Source organism: Aegilops tauschii, chromosome 4 (assembly GCF_002575655.3).
Source record: "Aegilops tauschii subsp. strangulata cultivar AL8/78 chromosome 4, Aet v6.0, whole genome shotgun sequence".
NCBI classification, from domain to species: domain Eukaryota; kingdom Viridiplantae; phylum Streptophyta; class Magnoliopsida; order Poales; family Poaceae; genus Aegilops; species Aegilops tauschii.
Genome location: NC_053038.3, coordinates 196,784,307 through 196,806,829, shown reverse-complemented (window position 1 = coordinate 196,806,829; position 22,523 = coordinate 196,784,307).

Sequence of the window (22,523 nt, the reverse complement as noted above, 5' to 3'; positions counted from 1 at the left end):
AGACACAGAGTATAAGAAGCATAAGCACAGGATAAAACAGGATGAAGACAAACAGACTGAAGAAACTAAACTGAGGAAATTGAGAAAGTCTTCAGTCAAAGTCTTCAAACAGATATGAACAAGCACACAACACAGTTATGAGGAAATGAAAGAGTTGAGGAAATAGAACCAGTAGGCTTGGTGAAGACAATGATTTGGTAGACCAGTTCCAACTGTTGTGACAGTTGTACGTCTGGCTGGAGCGGCTAGGTATTTAAACTTGAGGACACATAGTCCCGAACACACAGTCCTCACCGTATTCTCCTTGAGCTAAGTTCACATAGACCTCGCCCAATCACTCGTGGTAAGTCTTCAGGTGACTTCCAAACCTTCACAAACTCGGTCACTCGGCGATCCACAATTTCCTCTTGGATGCTCTAGACCATGACGCCTAACCGTCTAGAAGATGCACAGTCTTCAAAGGTAACAAGCGTCGGATCCACGCAGAATCAATCTCTTCAGTGATGCTCAATCACTTTGGGTTTGTAGGTGTTTGGATTTTGGTTTTCCTCACTTGATGATTTTCGCTCAAAGTCCTCAGAGGATGGGATGCTCTCAAATGACAAGTGTCAGTTTCTCTCGGAGCAGCCAACCAGCTGGTGGTTGTATGGGGCGGCTATTTATAGCCTAGGGAGCAGCCCGACATGATAAGACATAAATGCCCTTCAATGATATGACCGTTAGGTGGGTAGATATTTTGGGGCAGCTGGCGCATAGCACAATATTGGTCGGAATTTTGAGTATCAAATTCCTCAGGGCTATCATGTTCCTCACTGTGTAGGCAATCCGCACTGGCGATTTCCTAACTCCTCAGTCAGAACAAATTCCTCAGAGACCAGAAGAACTTCGTCTCTGTCGCTGAAGAAATTGACTGAGCTGTATGAGATTTCCAATGGCTTCACTCGAAGGGATTGGTAGGTGTAGGATTTGAGTTGAGCATCACTTGGAAATTTTTCCTTAGTATTTCCTCGACCCCCTTTAACAGTACGGTGTTTCCTATGACTCAAGAAAGAGAAAATGAAACTATGAAAACAAAAGTCTTCATGCTTCATGTTCCTCGAATGAATGCCAAGTCTTCAAGGTCACACCAATTTCTTCACTTTCAAAGTCTTCAGAAAGTCTTCAGAAATCCAAAGTCTTCAATCGAAGAACTTCATTTTTAGGGGTCGACTTTCTCTGTAAATATCAAACTCCTCATAGACTTATAGACCTGTGTACACTCATAAACACATTAGTCCCTTAACCTATAAGTCTTCAATACACCAAAATCACTAAGGGGCACTAGATGCACTTACAATCTCCCTCTTTTTGGTGATTGATGACAATATAGGTTAAGTTTTCAACGGGGATAAACCTATGAAGTGTAAATACTGATATTGAGGAATTTGATTGCAAGATATAGAAGAACTCCCCCTGAAGATGTGCATAGTGAGGAATTTGCTTTTGAAGCAATGCACACTTGAAGAGTAGAATCATGGAGATCTCCCCCTATATCTTGTAATTCATACACGCATTTGACATATAATGTGAAGAATTTGAAATGCATGATGAAATATGGTGACTGATGTAATTCAGCATGCGTGCATTAACATATATGAGGAGTAAGTATGCAGAAGAACACATCAAAAGTATCAGACCACCATAGAGTTTAAGTTTACAACTCGATCCAACAAAGTCTCAGAAAAATGAGAGTTGTAACTTAGCAAAAACACGCCCATATAGGTAGACCCGCTTGAAGACTAACTCAAATTTCTCCCCCTTTGTCATCGAATGACCAAAAGGATCAAAAAATGAGGACTAACGCCCCTGAAGAATATCATGTTGAAGGAGGAGCGCCAGCGTTGTTGGGGTCGGTTGTTGTAGTCCCACAGTGTCGTCCAAGTCTTCATGCTCATCGGTTTCGCATGATGAAGAATATGAGCTGGCCACCAAGGAAGGAACCTTGACCCTTTTGAATTTCTTAGGTGGAGGAGCAGACCAGTCAAAATCCTCCTTGAGACCCATTTGCTTCAGATCTTCTTCACCATATAGATGTGATAAAATAGCCCAGGTGCGACCGAAGACTTCATGGAGGTAGAAATGGTTTTTCTTCACTGCATTGTGTGTAGCAGTCATGTTGTGAAGAATAGAGCCAAACTGACGCTTAACCCATTTGTGGTTTCGATCCACCTTCTGGTGAAGACTGAGGAGAAGCTCAGGGGCAGTCATCACTCTTGGAGTTGTGGCTTGAGGATTTGGCTTTGATGCTTTAGCGGCAGAATCATGAGTAGCAGAATCGTCATTGGTGGAGTAAGATGCAGCTTTGCGAAAATGACCATCCAATGGACGATTGCCTTCATCAATAACAGTAGTGGCCTTGCCCTTTTCATCAGCTGAGGAATATGTCTGCTTGAGGACTTCGATTGGGGGCAAGTAGCTGAGGTGATTCTGAAAATCAGCCTTGTAGTTGAGTGAAGACCTTGTTCTGAGGAATCTCATAATCCAAGGAGCATAAGGCTTCAACTCAAACAGAGAGAGAGAGCAACATTAGCCAGAGTCCTCATGAAGAAATCGTGATAGTTGACAGGAATGCCATGCATGATATTGAACAGCAGATTCTTCATGATGTCGACGACTTCCTCATCAGTCGAGTCGTGGCCTTTGATAGGACTCAAAGTCTTCGTCAGAATGCGATAGACTGTTCGAGGCACATATAACAATTCCTTCACGAGGAATTTGGTCCTTGGGGCTTGACCGGGCTTCAGAGGCTTCATTAGCACTTGCATGTAATGGGCAGTGAGTTCAGGCTCATGGTACAGGCAACGAGCTCCTTCAAGGGGAGGACTGATTGGCAGGGCGTGAAGTAATTCAGAGGCGGGTGCTTTATAGTGAGTATTATCGGTCATCCAGTTCAAAACCCAAGAGTTCACATCGTCAGCATCGCCTGTGATGTGCAGAGTTGCATAGAATTGAAGAATGAGCTCTTCATTCCAATCGCAAATATCCATGCAAAAGTTGAGCAGTCTTGCATCATGAAGCACACTGAGGACTGGGGTGAAGCAAGGCAGTGATTCCATGTCCACGTGAGGAATATGCTCATGGTCGAAGACTTTGTCCTTGTTGAAGAGCAGTGAAGAATAAAAATTTCCTTGGCTGGCAGTCCAGAAGTGCTTCCTTCTAAGACGACAAGAGTCATAAGGATTATAGTCTGTGAAGAACACATGCTCGCCGAAGAAGTCATCAGCCTTGAATTTCTGCTTCTTCGAGAAGGGATCCTTTGGCTTGGGCTGAGGAGTATCGGCCAATTGCATCACCACCTCAGGAATCGCAATCTCAGGATCCATAGGCTGAGGAATTTCAGCTTCTTCTTCAGTGGCAGCCTGGGTCTTCAATTCTTCATTAACATTTTCTTCAGCACTGGTGGCAAGAATCTCTTCATGGACAGACGGTGTGGCATGCGGTTCTTCAGATCCCATCTGTACTTCAGTATTCACAGGGGACTAAGGAATTTGTTGCAGAGGTGTGAATAGAGGAGAATTGGGGTGCTGACTTTCCCAAAAGTCATCGTTCAACACTAGAGTTGTGCACCCAGTGTCCACATCTTCTTCTTCACTCTTTTCTTCAACGTCGGCCTCTTCAGCAGTGAACTGAGGCATGGGCGATGAGACTATTGGGGTTGAAGGGATCGCATCCGCTTCAATTTCTTCATCCAACTGCTCTGACGAAGCAGCAGAAGGAATCTCTTCATCCGATCCGCTTGGGATCACATATTCTTCATCAAAAGGAACAAGGTCCTTTGATGGCATGGATGAGACCGGAATAGCATCAATTGGATTCTCAAAAGAGCTGGTCAATGGCTTCGTCTTCTTCGGAGCTGAAGAATCTGATGAAGTTGATGCTTTCCTTTTCTTCACCGCTGCACGCTCTGCAGCCTTGGTTTTCTTCACATCTGATGCAGACGGAAGCATCGGAGTTGGGGTAGGTGCAGGAGGAGCAGAGGAATTTGGTTCAATTACTTCAGGCACAACTGATGCAGTTGCCCTGACTTCTTCAGTGTCTTCAGGCGCAACACTAGTGGTTGCCTTGGCAATTTCTTCAGCGGCTAGAATGCAGTCATCAGCCCTGGTACTCTGAGCTGGATTGGCATTTGATTTGCGGATTACAACTACTTTGACCCAATCCTGGATATGGGTGAGGTACAGGAGTTTGTTTCTCCTAGTCATTCTGGAATAGAATGGCTTGACGAACCACAAGAGTAATAGGCATCGATAACATGAGTGCACGACTACTCTTGACTACAAATTGATAGACGGAGGTCAGAAAACAACTAATGAGGGACAACTCAAAGAACATATGATTTTCTGAGTTATGGATGCATGGATTAGCATGTTATTTCTTCCGGATAACCCATGCAGAAAGGCTGGACTGGCAGAGTCACAATATAGAATGGAGAACTCATCGAGAGCACTCCTGTTGTGATCTTTTGGTTCAAGAAATTCCTACCATATTGGTTCATGGTATTGGAAGAACATTGTACCACGGACCTCGAGGACTATCGCAAAGGTTACTAATATCCTAAAGGAACTAGCAAACACTATCAAGACTAGGTAAGTAGAGTGAATCTCGGGTTCAAAAACCCAGGAATAGAATGCCTACTAACTAAGTGGCATCACGGGATGCTTTCGAGAATGATGGCCAGAATCATCACACTGGGACACAAACATGGCTAGATTACTAGGTAATCTTCTAAGACACCTAGGGTCATAATAATAACTCCAACATATATGTCGAGGTAATAGAATACCTCAACTCAGCAATTAGTGTGATTAACCTGGCCTAAAAGAACAACAAAACCGGAGGGAAAGGATTTTGCAAATGCATCAGACTATTTAGAGACCTGGGATGACTCGGACAGCTAATGGATGTAAATGCTCAAAAAGAATTGAGACATCCTGCAAAATGGTGGCATAACCACTCAACAACATCATATCAAGGTTCCGAGTCCAACTAACAACACACTTGAGTAGTAGAAACTGAACTGAGGCTTGAGACCAACAATCCTACGAGTCTACGGATTAGTAACACGTGATCCTGATAGAAAGATGAGAAGCCTAGTTCTTAATCCCCGTAGAAGAGAAGAGGGTGACTCAGATCAGAGGACATAAGGTAAAGGAGTAAAAAGAGCCTTACGCTCCCTTCCACAATCAATTCCCTTATATAACTAAAGCATTTCTAGACTCAACTTCGACCAGTTGGGCTTGGTAATCCTACAGGCAGTCAGGCTCTGATACCAAAGCTGTCAGGACCCCGATTCTAAGTCACATCGATCTAGCCGGTAACACCTCATATCACTTTGCGGCCTCACGCACGGTATTCCCACGGGTGTCGCCTTACCATGCCCCGGGACCGTTTGCGCCTTTTGGCTCACGTATATGATAGTGTCGCTAGCATCCATATATAACAGAGAACCCGGGCCAAGATGACTAGTCGTGAACCCAAAGTGGCACTAACTTACAGGGACAGGCATACATGAATCAACATCGAGCATGTCGGTCAGCAGCGTGCGAATCCGGGCTGTAGCACTGGGCTAACAGGACTCCGGTGAACTGGGCTATAGCAGGTTAGGCAGGACTCCGGATGTCACCGGGTGACATTTCCCCGAAGGGACAGACACAGGAACGAAGTGAATCACATGTCGGCCAGTCAAGTGTTCCAGCAGTAGTGCTGGGCTAGCAGGACTCCGGTGAACCGGGCTGTAGCGGACTACTATGGCTCATGGAAGCACAAGACTACATTTCCCTATAAGAGAGGCTACCAAGGATAAACAACTAGGTTGTCGGATCCCACACATACCAAGCTTTTCAATCATACACACAATATGCTTGATATGTGTAAATACAACATGGCATCACAACAAAACTCTACGACTCAAAGTATTTATTCATTAGGCTCCGAGGAGCGAGATATTACAAACAAGGGTCTCATGACCGAACATTCAAAGCATACAAGTCAAAGCACATGCGGAAGCTTAACATGTCTGAGTACAGACATCTACAGATGAAAAAGGCTGAGAAGCCTGACTATCTACCAGATCCTGCCGAGGGCACAAGATCGTAGCTGAGGTATCAAGCTAAACGTCGAAGTCCACACGGAACTACTAGCGAGACTAACGTCTCTCTGCAAAACATAAAATAGGCAAACGTGAGTACAAATGTACCCAGCAAGACTTACATCAGAACTAGCTACATATGCATCAGTATCAACAAAGGGGGTGGTGGAGTTTGACTGTAGCAAGCCAGCTTTGACTCAGTGGCTATCCTAAACTATGACTGCATGTAACTCTTTTGAGGTGGCGCACACGAGTCCACATATTCACCATATCAATACACCACTATGGATCCGCTCCCGTCTCCCTACGAGAAGGCCATCCATAGCACTCACGCTTATCTTGCGAGTTTTAGAGTGTCCACTTCCACTTGTTTATGAACTGTACAGGCAACCCAGAAGTCCTTTACCACGGACATGGCTATTTGAATAGACCATTTATAACCCTGCAGGGGTGTACTTCTTCACACACGCTCTCGCCACTTACCACCATGTACACGTCATGTATCTTGGCAACCTTCAAGCGGAAGCCTGGCGAGGGAGTCGGCCACGACCTGACTAACCACACAAGTCTCTAGTCCAGGTTTATCGCCTATTCGGGTTCCATACGCGAGGAGATCCGGCCGGTGTTTCGCTCACAGACCCAAACGATGTGTGCAGGGTTCCCGAGACACCAAACGGGCGCCCGGTACACCGGGCCACGGTGTACAAACAAGCATGAATGAGTAGGCACAGCAGGGCTCAAACAACTCCTACTCATGCTAGTGGGTTTCATCTATTTACTGTGGCAATGACAGATCATGCAGAGGAAAGGGGTTCAACTACCGCAGCATGTAACAGTTGAATCGTTGTTGTCCTAATGCAGTAAAAGAGAGCAGGAGCGAGAGAGTGGGATTGTATCGGAATGAACAAGGGGGTTTTGCTTGCCTGGCACTTCTGAAGATAATATAGTTCTTCATCGGTGTCATCGAACTCATTGTCGGAACCACGTCTATCGACAGGCAACAAATACCAGCAACAGAGAAGAAACACAATCAATGCAATGCAACAATATGATGCATGATCATGACATGGCAATATGCTGTGGTTTGAGCTAATGCAACTACAGCTAGATTAAATGAAGTTGGTTTGAACCAAAGATTCAAATTCAACTCCATATGTGATTATTCAAATGCCATTTATTTGATTTGTCCTAAACAGAAGCAATAAGTTGTTCTAACATGCATGAAAAGGGTACAGATGGCTAGATTGGATTTTTTGATCATTTTTCATATATAATTTGTTTCATTTGGAGTTACGGTTTAATTTCTATGAATTTTAGAAGTTTAGGCAAATTTCTGAAATAAATAAATCATTTTTGATTTATTTAAAACTCCAGAAAACATTTACTGTGTCAGCATGATGTCATCGTGACGTCAGCAGGTCAGCGAGGGTTGTCCAGGTCAAACCTGACATTGGGGCCCACTGGTCAGTGACTAACTAACTAACATAGTTAGTTAGTGCTAAGTTAAATTCTAACCTGAGTTAGTTAGGGCCTGGGCCCACACGTCGGTGGCTCATCTAATTAACTAAGTTAATTAACACTAATAAAACCTAACACTAATTAAGCAGCGGCAAGGGCCCACACGTGAGAAACTAGGGGAGGTCAAACCCTTGGCCAGCGGGGTCAAACACACCGGCGACTTGACGCCGGCGAGGCCAGTCGCGGCGGCGAGCCTCGGGTTTGCGCCTCCGGTGACCAAACGGGCGGCCGAGGCCATCTACGAGGAGCTGGAGCTCACCCGCATCCAGCACGACATGTGGTGGCAGCGGGGACGGCCGGAGCTCACCGGAAACAAGCTCGGGGCGGCACCGGCGTTCGGGTGAGCGTGGTGATGCAGAAGCAGTGGCCGTGGAGGCGCGTGTGTGACCCCTACAGCGGCTACGCGAGGCAGTGAATGTGTTGGACACGATGCCCGGACCGAATGGTCGCCGGAGTCGTGTCGGCGGCGAGTGCAGGCGGCGGCGCAGTCGGGCGAGAGGGGCGTGGCGGCTACGGAGTGCAAGAGAGAAAACAGAGAGGGGGAGGATGATCAGAAGCTCACGTAGAGCACGACGAGCGAGTTGGTGAGCTCGGGGAGGGGCCTGAGCGAGTGGGGCGGCGGAGGCGATCTCAGTGACCCGAGGAAGAAGAAGGCGTCGGTGGCGGCGCTACGACGCGTCCGGCGTTGGGTAGCTCAGCGAGGGGGTCGAGGACGAAGTGGCGGAGCTTCTGGGCGCGTCGGTGAGGCGTGGGGTGGCCGGTGGCCGCGGGAACGGCGAACGGCGCGGCGGGCGTGTTCGGGCGGCTGCGCGTGAGAGAGACAGAGGAGGGGAGAGGTCGAGGAAATTCCAGGGGGTGCGTGGCGTCGTCTGGAGTCGTCCAGGGCGTCGGCAGAAGCAGGAGGTGGCCGTCGGTGGCCGCGCGCGTGCTAGTGCACCGCGGGCACACGCCCGTGCCTACTGGCGCGAGGAGGAAGGCGACAGAGGGGCTGCAGTGGTGGACTGGACCAGTTGGCTGGGCCGCCAGCTGGGCCGGCCAGGTGGGCTGCACAGGTGAGGCCAGGTAAAACTCTCTCACTCTTTTAGTTTATGTTTTCTATTTTCTGTAGTTTGTTAGATTTGATTTGAAGCATCAAATTATTTAGAACTTTCTGTAAATTTTTATGTGAGCTCAGGAAACTAGTCCAAGGCCACATGCAAACTTACAAAAATTATTTGAACTTTATCTCTTATATAACAGAAATAAGTCCAACTCAAATATGTTATTGATTTAATTCAAAGGCCCAAAATAAATATTTTAAAGCCTCCAAAAATATTGGTTTGAATTTTATTCTTGCCAATATTTTTCAAGGTTTAACAGGAACATTTTCTTGGGCTTCTTTGAGAAGATTTTAATGTTGATCATTTTTAAATGGTTTCTGAGGCTTTGAAAATTCCTCAATTCAAATTTCATTTGAATTTAGACATGATGACATGAAGATCAAGAAAAGACAATAGGGGCTGAGCTAGGGCTATGACAACTCACCCCGCCCCCACTAAACAAGAATCTCGTCCCGAGATTCAAGACGTGAGGTAAGAGGAAAGGGGGTCAGAAAACTATCAAAATCTTCATGATCCATCTGCCCTTCTCGAAGATGTTGATTCATTGCTTCAAATTGTTCTTGACGTCTTTGCTTTCGGGATCTTTATCCAACACGATGACCACAGAAGGAAACTCTACCGAAAACGTTCTCCTCGAAGACCGATCACTCAAGATCAACTCACGGAATGAGACGTAGAAACATCTCTTGAGCTGAGAGGCAAAACACACCTTAAAAAGGATGGAAGAAACAATTGACGAGGGTTTCAAAGTAGCGAGGAGAAACTGCCATGATCCCATAACGGGGCACCTTGGAGGAGGTGACTCGTAGAATCATCCCTTAAGTGGCAAAAAGAATTACTTTTGATACAGAGATCATTGGAACTCTTTATACCAGTCTAAGGCAAATCACAATCGATCATTGGAAGGGGTTCGAAAGAATGGCATACTCCAACTTGAATGGATGATGTGGACTACCATGTTGAAGAGAACGCAATGGATGATTTTTGCTTATCACCGGAAATGGATGGGACCCATGGTAAGTCCACTTTTGAAGATGATCCTGGACAGCAATCGCAGAAAAGGGCACCCCATGGAAAATTGGCACGATGTGGTGCAAGCTGGGAACAAAAGGAAAATGTTGGGAATGTTCCAACCATCATATCTGCCTGAGATTCAGATCTGGTTGGTAACAGAATATTTCAGACGTCATTTCTGGAAAAGAAATTTGCAACACAAACCGACGAGATGACGTTGCGAGATCCTTGGGAAATGAACTACGATAGCAAGCTCTAAAACATGAGCTGGTTCTGCTACATACATGTGAGCATGTTGCCGAGGACCAGCATGACCACATAGTAGTCTTATAATAAAACACTATCGAGTTCAGGTGGGGAACCATCATCAAGGATTTCGAAGTCTTTACGCAAGTCCATGGATTAGATCCCAAGCATAGACTTATTTTCCTTGAACAAGTCAATCAGTGGCTTGGTGTGCTAGGGATTCATATACAATGAAGGTTGCAAGTCTCCAAACCACAGAATAATTCGCACATGTGCATGACTGACTTGGGATGATTCCAGAGAAAGCAAAACAAACTTTCTCAAATTCATGGCGGCAACTTGCACCTAATGCACATGAACTTGGAGAAAATCACTTCTTACACCAAGCATATACTTCATGAGCGGAACATGAAGATAATGCTTACAAAAGTTTCCAACACTAGCTTTAATGTTCAACATAATCATGGAGATTATAAATATGCTGCTGATGGGCTCAACAACAATTCATCGAGATTTCCATATAGATGGAATCCCATAACTACGTGAGCAAAGTGATAGCATTGGTCAGACCAAAAAATATAATGATGTATGCTCGAGGGATCAACCACGAGTAAGACAACATTACGAACATCGTTGGTTCTGATTTGATTTGACGATAGCCCATACTCAAATCAAAGATTGGGTAAGACAATAGGTCCACCAACTGATCACGAGGACCAATTGATGAAGATATCATCTTTCTTCAACACACACACACACACACAAACACAAAAGATATCCCTTAGAGATGAACTAAGTTAAGCAAAGCTTTTACCTTCCAACTCTCCAAGTTGTTGTCTAGCTCAACCAACTAGCTCGGGGATATCCAACATAGATTCTTGGAGAAGGGGTGATTTATAAGAAAACCAACTTGATCACGAACTCAACATAGCGGTCAGGTGACAACCAGGTAATACTTCCGAGAAGATCTTCAGAAAATCACGAACAACCGATATGTCACTAAGCTCGAGAACAATCTTGCTTCTCAAGCAAGACGATATGATCAAATAAGCAAGGATTGGCACTATCCTAACTCACTGATCGAAAATTGCACTGGAAATGAGGCTAGGTAGCATGATCAACCTTAGGGTGATGATTCAAAAATCAACACGCTAAGAATGAGGTTATTGTCCATTTAACTACCAAGGCAACGGAGTTGCTAGGAGTATAGATTTCACGCATCTTCACTTGTCGGCGTTCCGGTTACAATAACACGGGGACCGAGGAATGGATAATGATGGCAAGAAGTATCACTGTATCAAGAGTTCATAGGATGGTGTGCAATTTCCATGACATTCTTGATATAAAGATGGTAATACTCCAAGGCAGAACAGAATCAAAAGCTGGATTGGCATTTGATTTGCGAATTACAACTGCTTTGACCCAATCCTGGATATGGGTGAGGTACTGGAGTTTGTTTCTCCTAGTCATTCTGGAATAGAATGGCTTGACGAACCACAAGAGTAATAGGCATCGATAACACGAGTGCACGACTACTCTTGACTACAAATTGATAGACGGAGGTCAAAAAACAACTAATGAGGGATAACTCAAAGAACATATGATTTTCTGAGTTATGGATGCAGGGATTAGCATGTTATTTCTTCCGGATAACCCATGCAGAAAGGTTGAACTAGCAGAGTCACAATATAGAATGGAGAACTCATCGAGAGCACTCCTGTTGTGATCTTTTGGTTCAAGAGAACTCCTACCATATTGGTTCATGGTATTGGAAGAACGTTGTACCACGGACCTCGAGGACTATCGCAAAGGTTACTAATATCCTAAAGGAACTAGCAAACACTATCAAGACGAGGTAAGTAGAGTGAATCTCGGGTTCAAAAACCCAGGAATAGAATGCCTACTAACTAAGTGGCATCACGGGATGCTTTCGAGAATGATGGCCAGAATCATCACACTGGGACACAAACATGGCTAGATTACTAGGTAATCTTCTAAGACACCTAGGGTCATAATAATAACTCCAACATATATGCGAGGCAATAGAATACCTCAACTCAACAATTAGTGTGATTAACCTGGCCTAAAAGAACAACAAAACCAGAGGGAAAGGATTTTGCAAATGCATCAGACTATTTAGAGACCTGGGATGACTCGGACAGCATAACGGCTGTAAATGCTAAAAAAGAATTGAGACATCCTTCAAAATGGTGGCATAACCACTCAACAACATCATATCAAGGTTCCGAGTCCAACTAACAACACACTTGAGTAGTAGAAACTGAACTGAGGCTTGAGACCAACAATCCTACGAGTCTACGGATTAGTAACACGTGATCCTGATAGAAAGATGAGAAGCCTAGTTCTTAATCCCCGTAGAAGAGAAGAGGGTGACTCAGATCAGAGGACATAAGGTAAAGGAGTAAAAAGAGCCTTACGCTCCCTTCCACAATCAATTCCCTTATATAACTAAAGCATTTCTAGACTCAACTTCGACCAGTTGGGCTTGGTAATCCTACAGGCAGTCAGGCTCTGATACCAAAGCTGTCAGGACCCCGATTCCAAGTCACATTAATCTAGCTGGTAACACCTCATATCACTTTGTGGCCTCACGCACGGTATTCCCACGGGTGTCGCCTTACCATGCCCCGGGACCGTTTGCGCCTTTTGGCTCACGTATATGATAGTGTCGCTAGCATCCATATGACAGAGAACCCGGGGCCGACATGACTAGTCGTGAACCCAAAGTGGCACTAACTTACGGGGACAGGCATACATGAATCAACATCGAGCATGTCGGTCAACAGCGTGCGAATCCGGGCTGTAGCACTGGGCTAACGGGACTTCGGTGAACTGGGCTGTAGCAGGCTAGGCAGGACTCCGGATGTCACCGCGTGACATTTCCCCGAAGGGACAGACACAGGAACGAAGTGAATCACATGTCGGCCAGTCAAGTGTTCCGGAACAGTAGTGCTGGGCTAGCAGGACTCCGGTGAACCGGGCTGTAGCGGACTACTATGGCTCATGGAAGCACAAGACTACATTTCCCCATAAGAGAAGCTACCAAGGATAAACAACTAGGTTGTCAGATCCCACCCATACCAAGCATTTCAATCATACACACAATATGCTTGATATGTGTAAATACAACATGGCATCACAACAAAACTCTACGACTCAAAGTATTTATTCATTAGGCTCCGAGGAGCGAGATATTACAAACATGGGTCTCATTACTCAACATTCAGAGCATACAAGTCAAAGCACATGCGGAAGCTTAACATGTCTGAGTACAGACATCTACAAATGAAAAAGGCTGAGAAGCCTGACTATCTACCAGATCCTGCCGAGGGCACAAGATCGCAGCTGAGGTATCAAGCTAAACGTCGAAGTCCACAGGAACTACTAGCGAGACTTACGTCTCTCTACAAAACATAAAATAGGCAAACGTGAGTACAAATGTACCCAGCAAGACTTACATCAGAACTAGCTACATATGCATCAGTATCAACAAAGGGGGTGGTGGAGTTTGATTGCAGCAAGCAAACTTTGACTCAGTGGCTATCCTAAACTATGACTGCAAGTAACTCTTTTGAGGTGGCGCACACGAGTCCACATATTCATCATATCAATACACCACTATGGATCCGCTCCCATCACTTAAGGATCCCAATGTGTGGTAGTAGCTGTTCATGGATCACAAACACAGAACTCAGTTCCTGAGGACGGTTTCAATGAGACAACCCACCATGTACTCCTACATGGCCTCTCACCGCTACCTTTACCAAATTGTGTTCACACACTTAGCTCACACACAGTAGGACATGTTCATCACCATTCCAATTCATTCCCGATGAATCAGACCTGACTCAACTCTAAGCAGTAGCAGGCATGACAAACAAGCATGAATGAGTAGGCACATCAGGGCTCAAACAACTCCTACTCATAATAGTGGGTTTCATCTATTTACTGTGGCAATGACAGGTCATGCAGAGGAAAGGGGTTCAACTACCGCAGCATGTAACAGTTGAATCGTTGTTGTCCTAATGCAGTAAAAGAGAGCAGGAGCGAGAGAGTGGGATTGTATCAGAATGAACAAGGGGGTTTTGCTTGCCTGGCACTTCTGAAGATAATATAGTTCTTCATCGGTGTCATCGAACTCATCGTCGGAACCACGTGTATCGAGAGGGAACAAATACCGACAACAGAGAAGAAACACAATCAATGCAATGCAACAATATGATGCATGATCATGACATGGCAATATGCTGTGGTTTGAGCTAATGCAACTAGCAGCCAGATTAAATGAAGTTGGTTTGAACCAAAGATCCAAATTCAACTCCATATGTGATTATTCAAATGCCATTTATTTGATTTGTCCTAAACGGAAGCAATAAGTTGTTCTAACATGCATGAAAAGGGTACAGATGGCTAGATTGGATATTTCTGATCATTTTTCATATATAATTTGTTTCATTTGGAGTTACGGTTTTAATTTCTATGAATTTTTGAAGTTTAGGCAAATTTCTGAAATAAATAAATCATTTCTGATTTATTTAAAACTCCAGAAAACATTTACTGCGTCAGCATGATGTCATCGTGACTTCAGCAGGTCAGCGCGAGTTGTCCAGGTCAAACCTGACATTGGGGCCCACTGGTCAGTGACTAACTAACTAACACAGTTAGTTAGTGCTAAGTTAAATACTAACCTGAGTTAGATAGGGCCTGGGCCCACATGTCGGTGGCTCATCTAATTAACTAAGTTAATTAACACTAATTAAACCTAACACTAATTAAGCAGGGGCCTGGGCCCACACGTGAGAAACTAGGGGAGGTCAAACCCCTGGTCAGCGGGGTCAAACACACCGGCGACTTGACGCCGGCGAGGCCAGTCGCCGCGGCGAGCCTCGGGTTTGTGTCTCCGGCGACCAAACGGGCGGCCGAGGCCATCTACGGGGAGCTGGAGCTCACCCGCATCCAGCACAGCATGTGGTGGCAGCGGGGATGGCCGGAGCTCGCTGGAAACGAGTGCAGGGCGGCGCCGGCGTTTGGGTGAGCGCGGTGATACAGAAGCAATGGCCCTGGAGGTGCGTGCGTGACCCTACAGCGGCTACGCGAGGCAGCGAGTGTGTTGGACACGACGCCCGGACCGAATGGTCGCCGGAGTCGTGTCGGCGGCGAGTGCAGGCGGCGGCGCAGTCGGGCGAGAGGGGCTTGGCAGCTACGGAGTGCAAGAGAGAGAACAGAGAGGGGGAGGATGATCAGAAGCTCACGTAGAACACGACGAGCGAGTCGGTGAGCTCGAGGAGGGGCCGGAGCGAGCGGGGCGACGGAGGCGATCTCGGTGACCCGAGGAAGAAGAAGGCGTCGGGGGCGGCGCTTCGACGCGTCCGGCGTTGTGTAGCTCAGCGAGGGGGTCGAGGACGAAGTGGCGGAGCTTCTGGGTGCGTCGGTGAGGTGTGGGATGGCCGGTGGCCGCGGGAACGGCGAGCTGCGCGGCGGGCGTGTTCGGGCGGCTGCGCGTGAGAGAGACAGAGGAGGGGAGAGGCACGGGGAGAGGTCGAGGGAATTGCAGGGGGTGCGTGGCGTCGTCTGGAGTCGTCCAGGGCGTCGGCAGAAGTAGGAGGTGGCCGTCGGTGGCCGCGCGAGTTCTAATGCACCGCGAGCACACGCCCGTGCCTACTGGCGTGAGGAGGAAGACGACAGAGGGGCTGCGGTGGTGGACTGGGCCAGTTGGCTGGGCCGCCAGCTGGGCCGGCCAGGTGGGCTACACAGGTGAGGCCAGGTACAACTCTCTCTCTCGTTTAGTTTCTGTTTTCTATTTTCTGTAGTTTCTTAGATTTGATTTGAAGCATCAAATTATTTAGAACTTTCTGTAAATTTTTATGTGAGCTCAGGAAACTAGTCCAAGGCCACATGCAAACTTACAAAAATTATTTGAACTTTATCTCTTATATAACAGAAATAAGTCCAACTCAAATATGTTATTGATTTAATTCAAAGGCCCAAAATAAATATTTTAAAGCCTCCAAAAATATTGGTTTGAATTTTATTCTTGCCAATATTTTTCAAGGTTTAACAGGAACATTTTCTTGGGCTTCTTTGAGAAGATTTTAATGTTGATCATTTTTAAATGGTTTCTGAGGCTTTGAAAATTCCTCAATTCAAATTTCATTTGAATTTAGACATGATGACATGAAGATCAAGCAAAGACAACAGGGGCTAAGCTAGGGCTGTGACACCAGTTGATGAATTGGGTGGAGCTGAAGAACTAGCAAAAGCTCCTGAGGCAATGGAGATGCCTGTTGTCCTTTGGCACGAGGCGATATGCACAGGTGCTGAGGATTTTGACGGAGGAGCTGAGGACTTTGGAGGAGCTGGAGCAGCTTGAGGAATTGGCCGTGAGGGCTTTGAAGAATCTGGCCGTGAGGGCATTGCTGAGGAACTTGGCCGTGAGTGCATTGGGAGTGAAGCACTTGGCTTATGAGCAGGCTTCTTTGCCATGGCCTTCTTTGGCTTGCTTGCAGAGGCCTCAGCAGTGGTAGCAGCAGCAGCAGAGTCTTCATTAAATTTCCTCACTGCTTCCTTAGCCATTTTGGCTAGCTTGGCCTGGCGCTTGGCCCATTCATCGGGATAGTCCTCACCACGCTTGAGGCTGGTGGGATCAGCTTCTTGGCCAGGTGCCAATGGAGGTCTTGGGCATGGAGGATTAAGAGCGAATTTCTTCATATACTTGGGAGTAACATATCTGTACTCCCTCCATTCTCGTGCCCATCTCCTCTCTATCCTTTGTATGCACACCTTGCGCTGATTTTTGTCCTCCTTGCCAAACTTGGCCTCATCAGGAGTGCAATAATCCTTGTATATGTCATCAGGAATCTCGAAAGCAGTATTAACCTCAGGCCTCTTTCCTCCCTTCTGTGGCTTCTTACCGTCAGCCATTTTCTTCAGCTGAGGAATTTGAGCAATGGAATTCTCTGAAGAGGTGTGCAACTTTTCTTCAAGGAACGCTGCAAATGAGTTAAGTTGATGAGAACCTAGTGATTCAGTAGTGGACATGTGTACCTGTGAATAGAGTATAGTTGCGAGGAATTTGGAGAGGTCATATGCGTTCTCAGAAGGTTTTGCAATAAGAACAAGTTTGAGGAAATTGACCAGACGAGTCTTGAAGAATTTCACTAAGCGTTCTTTGTCTTAGGTTCCAGAGTTGTACAGATCGAAAATCCACACAATTGAGGAATCTTGAGGGAAAATGTTGCTTAGAGAAAAGGATCAAGAACAGATGACATGTGAGGTGTTCAGTGTGTGAAGATTTGAAGAATAAACACCTTTTGAAGATTTTGTAGAAAACATTTGAATCAAAGAGGGCAGTAAAAGTAACTTTTAATTACCCTTGATGAAGAACACGACGAACTAGGAAGTGTAGATGTGAAACTCGTCGGTTCAGATCTTCCACGCCCTAACTTGGCAGAGGAAGACAGCTACGGCGGCGGTGGAGTGAAGAAATCTGCAGCCGGCGCGAGTACGACAGCGACGAGGTCGAGGCAGTGAAGCTCTTCCTCACCGGCGACGATGAAGTAGCGGCGGTGCTAGGTTTTGAGAAGCTCGAGCGGGAGAGAGGTCGAGCGGAGTAAAAACGAAGTGAGGAAGGGAAGGGGTATTTATAGTCGAAGTGAAAAACTGTTTGCCCGAAGAAATTGGACGAATGTGCCTCTGGCCCTTCTCATTCGCTTGACATGTGTCACCCACGTAATGAGAGGTGGCGATCGTGTGAGATCGTGGGTGAATAGATAAGTATTATCATGGAATGTGGAACGGTTTGAGCGGCAAACGCCAAAAATTCAGATAAGATAAGTTTTAAAGTTCCGTTCACAAATTCTTCAGCTGACAAGGACACAGTGAAGATTTTGAATAAGTTTCAAATAGAACGCACATGAAGAATTTGTGAATAGACTGGGTATAGTTTAGCATAGAGGGGGAAGGGTCCGATCACATTCACTTAGAAAAAAAACAACTTGAAGAAATAGCAATAAGTGAATGCTGTAGAGGACATAAACTCATATATATATATATATATATATATATATATATAGCCAATGAAGAAAACGACTGAAATGGTGAAGACGTTGCAAAGTTGAAGAAATTGAACAACTGAGGAATTTCAAAACTGAGGAAAAACTCAAATTGAAGATTTTCAACTTTTGGTGGTGGCGTGACCCACCGTATAAGAATGATGATTTCAGACACCGCGTACAATTGTCGTAGGGTTCTGAGAATCAAATTCTTCGTTAATTTCTTCACACTTAGAGTATTAGTCTTCATGGATTGAAGAAAAATGATTCTTCGCGTGTAGCACATCTAAGTCATCAATTTTGCATAAGTGTTAGGATGAGTGTCCTTTTCAAAGAACATTCGAAGACTCTAGGATATTTATCTCACACCGCAACTTGCTAAATCTCTTCTCATCCAAGGGCTTTGTGAAGATATCGGCTAGCTGTTCTTCAGTCCTCACATGCTCAATAGAGATGTCGCCCTTCCACACATGATCACGAAGAAAATGATGATGAATCTGAATGTGCTTTGTCTTCGAGTGCTGAACTGGGTAATGAGCAATCTTGATTGCACTCTCATTGTCATAGTAGAGAGGCACATTCTTCATGTTGACATCGTAGTCCTTGAGAGTTTGCTTCATCCATAGCAATTGAGCGCAGCAAGAACCAGCAGCAATGTACTCAGCTTCAGTAGTAGACAGTGATACACAGTTCTGTTTCTTCGAGGACCAACAGACCAAAGATCGTCCGAGGAAATGGCATGTGCCTGATGTTGACTTGCGGTCCACACGATCACCAGCATAGTCAGAGTCTGAATATCCAATGAGATCAAAAGCCGAGCCCTTGGGGTACCATAATCCAAGTGTTGGTGTGCGAGCTAGATATCGAAGAATGTGTTTCACAGCCTTATGGTGTGATTCCTTCGGTGTAGCTTGAAATCAGGCACACATGCAAACACTAAGCATAATATCGGGCCTAGATGCACATAAATACAATAAAGAGCCAATCATGGAGCGGTATACCTTTTGATCGAAGTCAATACCATTTTCATCAGTGCATAGATGGCCATTTGTGGGCATAGGGATTTTGACGCCTTTGCAGTCTTGCATGCCGAATTTTCTCAATACGTCCTTGAGGTATTTCTCCTGAGATATGAATATGTCATTGCGTTGTTGACGAATTTGAATACCTAAGAAGAATTTCAATTCTCCCATCATAGACATTTGGTATTCTTCACTCATCATATAGGCAAATTCATCACGGGTTTGAAGCCTTTCTTCTTGAGGAATTCCTTCAAAGTATCATACCACGCCCGAGGGGCCTGCTTGAGGCCATAGAGGGCCTTATTGAGTCTGAAGACTTTGTCAGGATGCTTTGGTTCTTCAAAACCACAAGGCCATTTTCATCTTGCTTGTTGCGGTAGATCCACTTTGTGCCAATGATATTGTGCTTGCGAGGATCTGGACGTTTGACCAGTTCCCAGACGTTGTTGAGCTCAATTGATGTAATTCTTCTTGCATAGCTTGAATCCACTCAGGCTCCAGAAATGCTTCATCTACCTTAGTGGGCTCTGTTATAGAGACAAAAGCAAAGTGCCCACAAAATTTAGACAAATGTGAAGCTTTTGAGCGTGTGAGAGGACCTGGAATGTTGATGTCGCTGATGATTTTCTCAATCTGCACTTCGTTTGCAACACGAGGATGAGCGGGTTGTCGTTGAGGATTTGGATCAGCATTTTCTTCAGCACCATTTTCTTCAGGTGCATCAGCATGACGTTCTTCACGTTATGGAATGATTTCTTCAACAGATTCTTCGGTAGGAATGACATCGTCAGTAGCCTTGAACTTGATAGTTTCCTCAGGTGACTGTTCATCTAACACAGAAGGTAGGTGCTCTCTTTGCGAGCCATTAGTTTCATCGAACCGCACATCTACAGTTTCAACAACTTTGTGGTGAACGTTGTTGAAGACTCTGTAGGTGTGTGAGTCCTTTCCGTAACCAAGCATGAAACCTTCATGTGCTTTCGGTGCAAATTTAGAACTGTGATGAGGATCTCTAATCCAACATTTAGCACCGAAGACTTTGAAATAACTCACATTGGGTTTCTTGTCAGTGAGGAGTTCATATGCAGTCTTCTTGAAGAATTTGTGAAGAAATACCCTATTGATGATGTGGCACGCAGTATCAATTGCCTCAATCCAGAAACGACTAGGCGTCTTGTACTCATCAAGCATAGTGCAAGCCATCTCAACAAGAGTACTGTTCTTGCGCTCCACGACGCCATTCTGCTGAGGAGTGTAAGGAGCAGATAATTCATGAGTAATACCAAGTTCATCAAGATAGTCATCAAGACCAGAATTCTTGAACTCAGTTCCATTGTCACTTCTGATGTGCTTGATCTTCACACCAAAGTTGGTTGAAGCCCTCGAGGAGAATCATTTGAAGACTTCCTGAACCTCATGTTTGTAAGTGATAATATGCACCCATGTGTAACGAGAGTAATCATCAACAATAACAAAGCCATATAGACATGCATCATTTGCAACTGCTAAATAATGATTAGGACCAAAGAGATCCATGTGAAGCAATTCAAATGGTCGAGTGGTAGTCATGATAGTCTTTGCTGGATGTTTGGCCTTGGTCATCTTTCCAGCTTCGCAGGCTCCGCACAAGTGATCCTTGAGGAATTTGACATTCTCAATGCCAATGACCTGCTTCTTCTTCGCGAGCGTGTGCAAATTCCTCATGCCTGCATGACCAAGCCGTCGATGCCATAGCCAGCCTTCTGAAGCTTTTGCAAGTAGACATACGGCTGGTTGAGGTCCTGTGGAGAAATCGACAATATACAAATCTCCTCTCCTAAAGCCTTCGAAGACTTTGGAATTGTCAGCTTCCATGATCACAACACAACGATACTTGCCAAAGACAACAACCATATCAAGATCACAAAGCATTAAGACAAACATGAGGTTGTATCCTAAGGACTCGACAAGCATGACTTTGTCCATGTGTCGATCCTTTGAGATCGCAACCTTACCTAGACCCAATAGCTGACTTTTGCCTTTGTCAGCGAAGATGATATGCTTCAGATGCGATGGAGATAAGGGAACATCCATCAATAGATTCCTGTCACCAATCATGTGATTTGTACATCCACTATCGAGGACCCACTCATTGGCTTTGGGTTGATCATCCTGGAGATGAATTAGTGCATCTTACGAACTCAAATTGCTGTGGATGTGAGAAATGAGGATTCATCAGATCAATTTCATCAAGCAATAAAACAGATAAAGCAGTATTAGGTAGTGAGAAATGAGGATTCATTTCTTCGTGATTAGCCTGCGTCCTTTCAGGCATTTTTCAGGTCTCCAGCAAATTCTTCAGACGTTTAAGCACGTCTGGAGACCTAACCCTGCATAAGAGATTAGTTCTTTTTCTTCACCACCCACATCTGAAGGGGTGGCAAAGAGTTCATCACTCTGCAAGCTCCATAAGAGAAAGGTGGCATAGAAGCCAGTCCACTTCGTTTCACATAAGAGGAGTTACGGTAAGCATATGAATAAGCAGAGAAATTCTTCAAGGACTTATGAACATAATGGTTAGAAGAATAATGCTCATATTCATAGCCCTTAGATCTTCCCTGCGAAACAGAAGTATTAGCACGATGATGTTCATATGAGGACTTTGATCCTTTTGAGGAATTCGATCCACGTGAGGAATTAGGTCCGTATGAGGACTTGGATCCATATGAAGAATTTGGTCCATATGAAGAATTTGATCGGGGGTTCCTATTCTTCACAGGTGGTGTCATGAGGACATTCACCTGAAGACTTTCAAGGCACCTTTTGGGAACCCAAATTTTCTTCATAGGGGAATCGTTCCTGCAGTTAGTGCCAACATATCTTGCAAATACTTCACCATTCTGGTTCTTGAACAGTTTATAGTTGGAGTCAAATGACTCATCAGCAGAATGAGGAGATTCACATGTAAAGCTAGATAAAGTGGATGGATCTACTGGAGGTCCCTTTGCAGCAACCCATGAGGTTCTGGGATACTGCTCAGGCTTCCAGTATGTCCCATCAACATTGAGTTTCCTCTCAAAGGCAATACCCTCTTTCCTAGGGTTCCTGTTGAGGATCTGTTTTTTAAGCACATCACAAAGAGCCTGATGCCCTTTGAGGCTTTTGTACATGCCTGTCATGTACATTTCCTTCAGCCCTGCATCATCAGTGATACTAGCATTGTCCTCAGATGAGGAATTAGTGATAGCAGAGACAGGTGAAGAATTTGTAACATTAGAAGCATTTGAACATTCAGGTGAAGAATTAGCAGATTCTCGTTCAATGCACTTCAAACATGGAGGAACAAATTCTTCTTGAGCAGCGCTGATTTGTTGAGCAAGTAATGACTCGCGCTCCTTCTGAAGATCTTCATAACTCACCCTTATCTTTTCAAGATCTTGCTTTC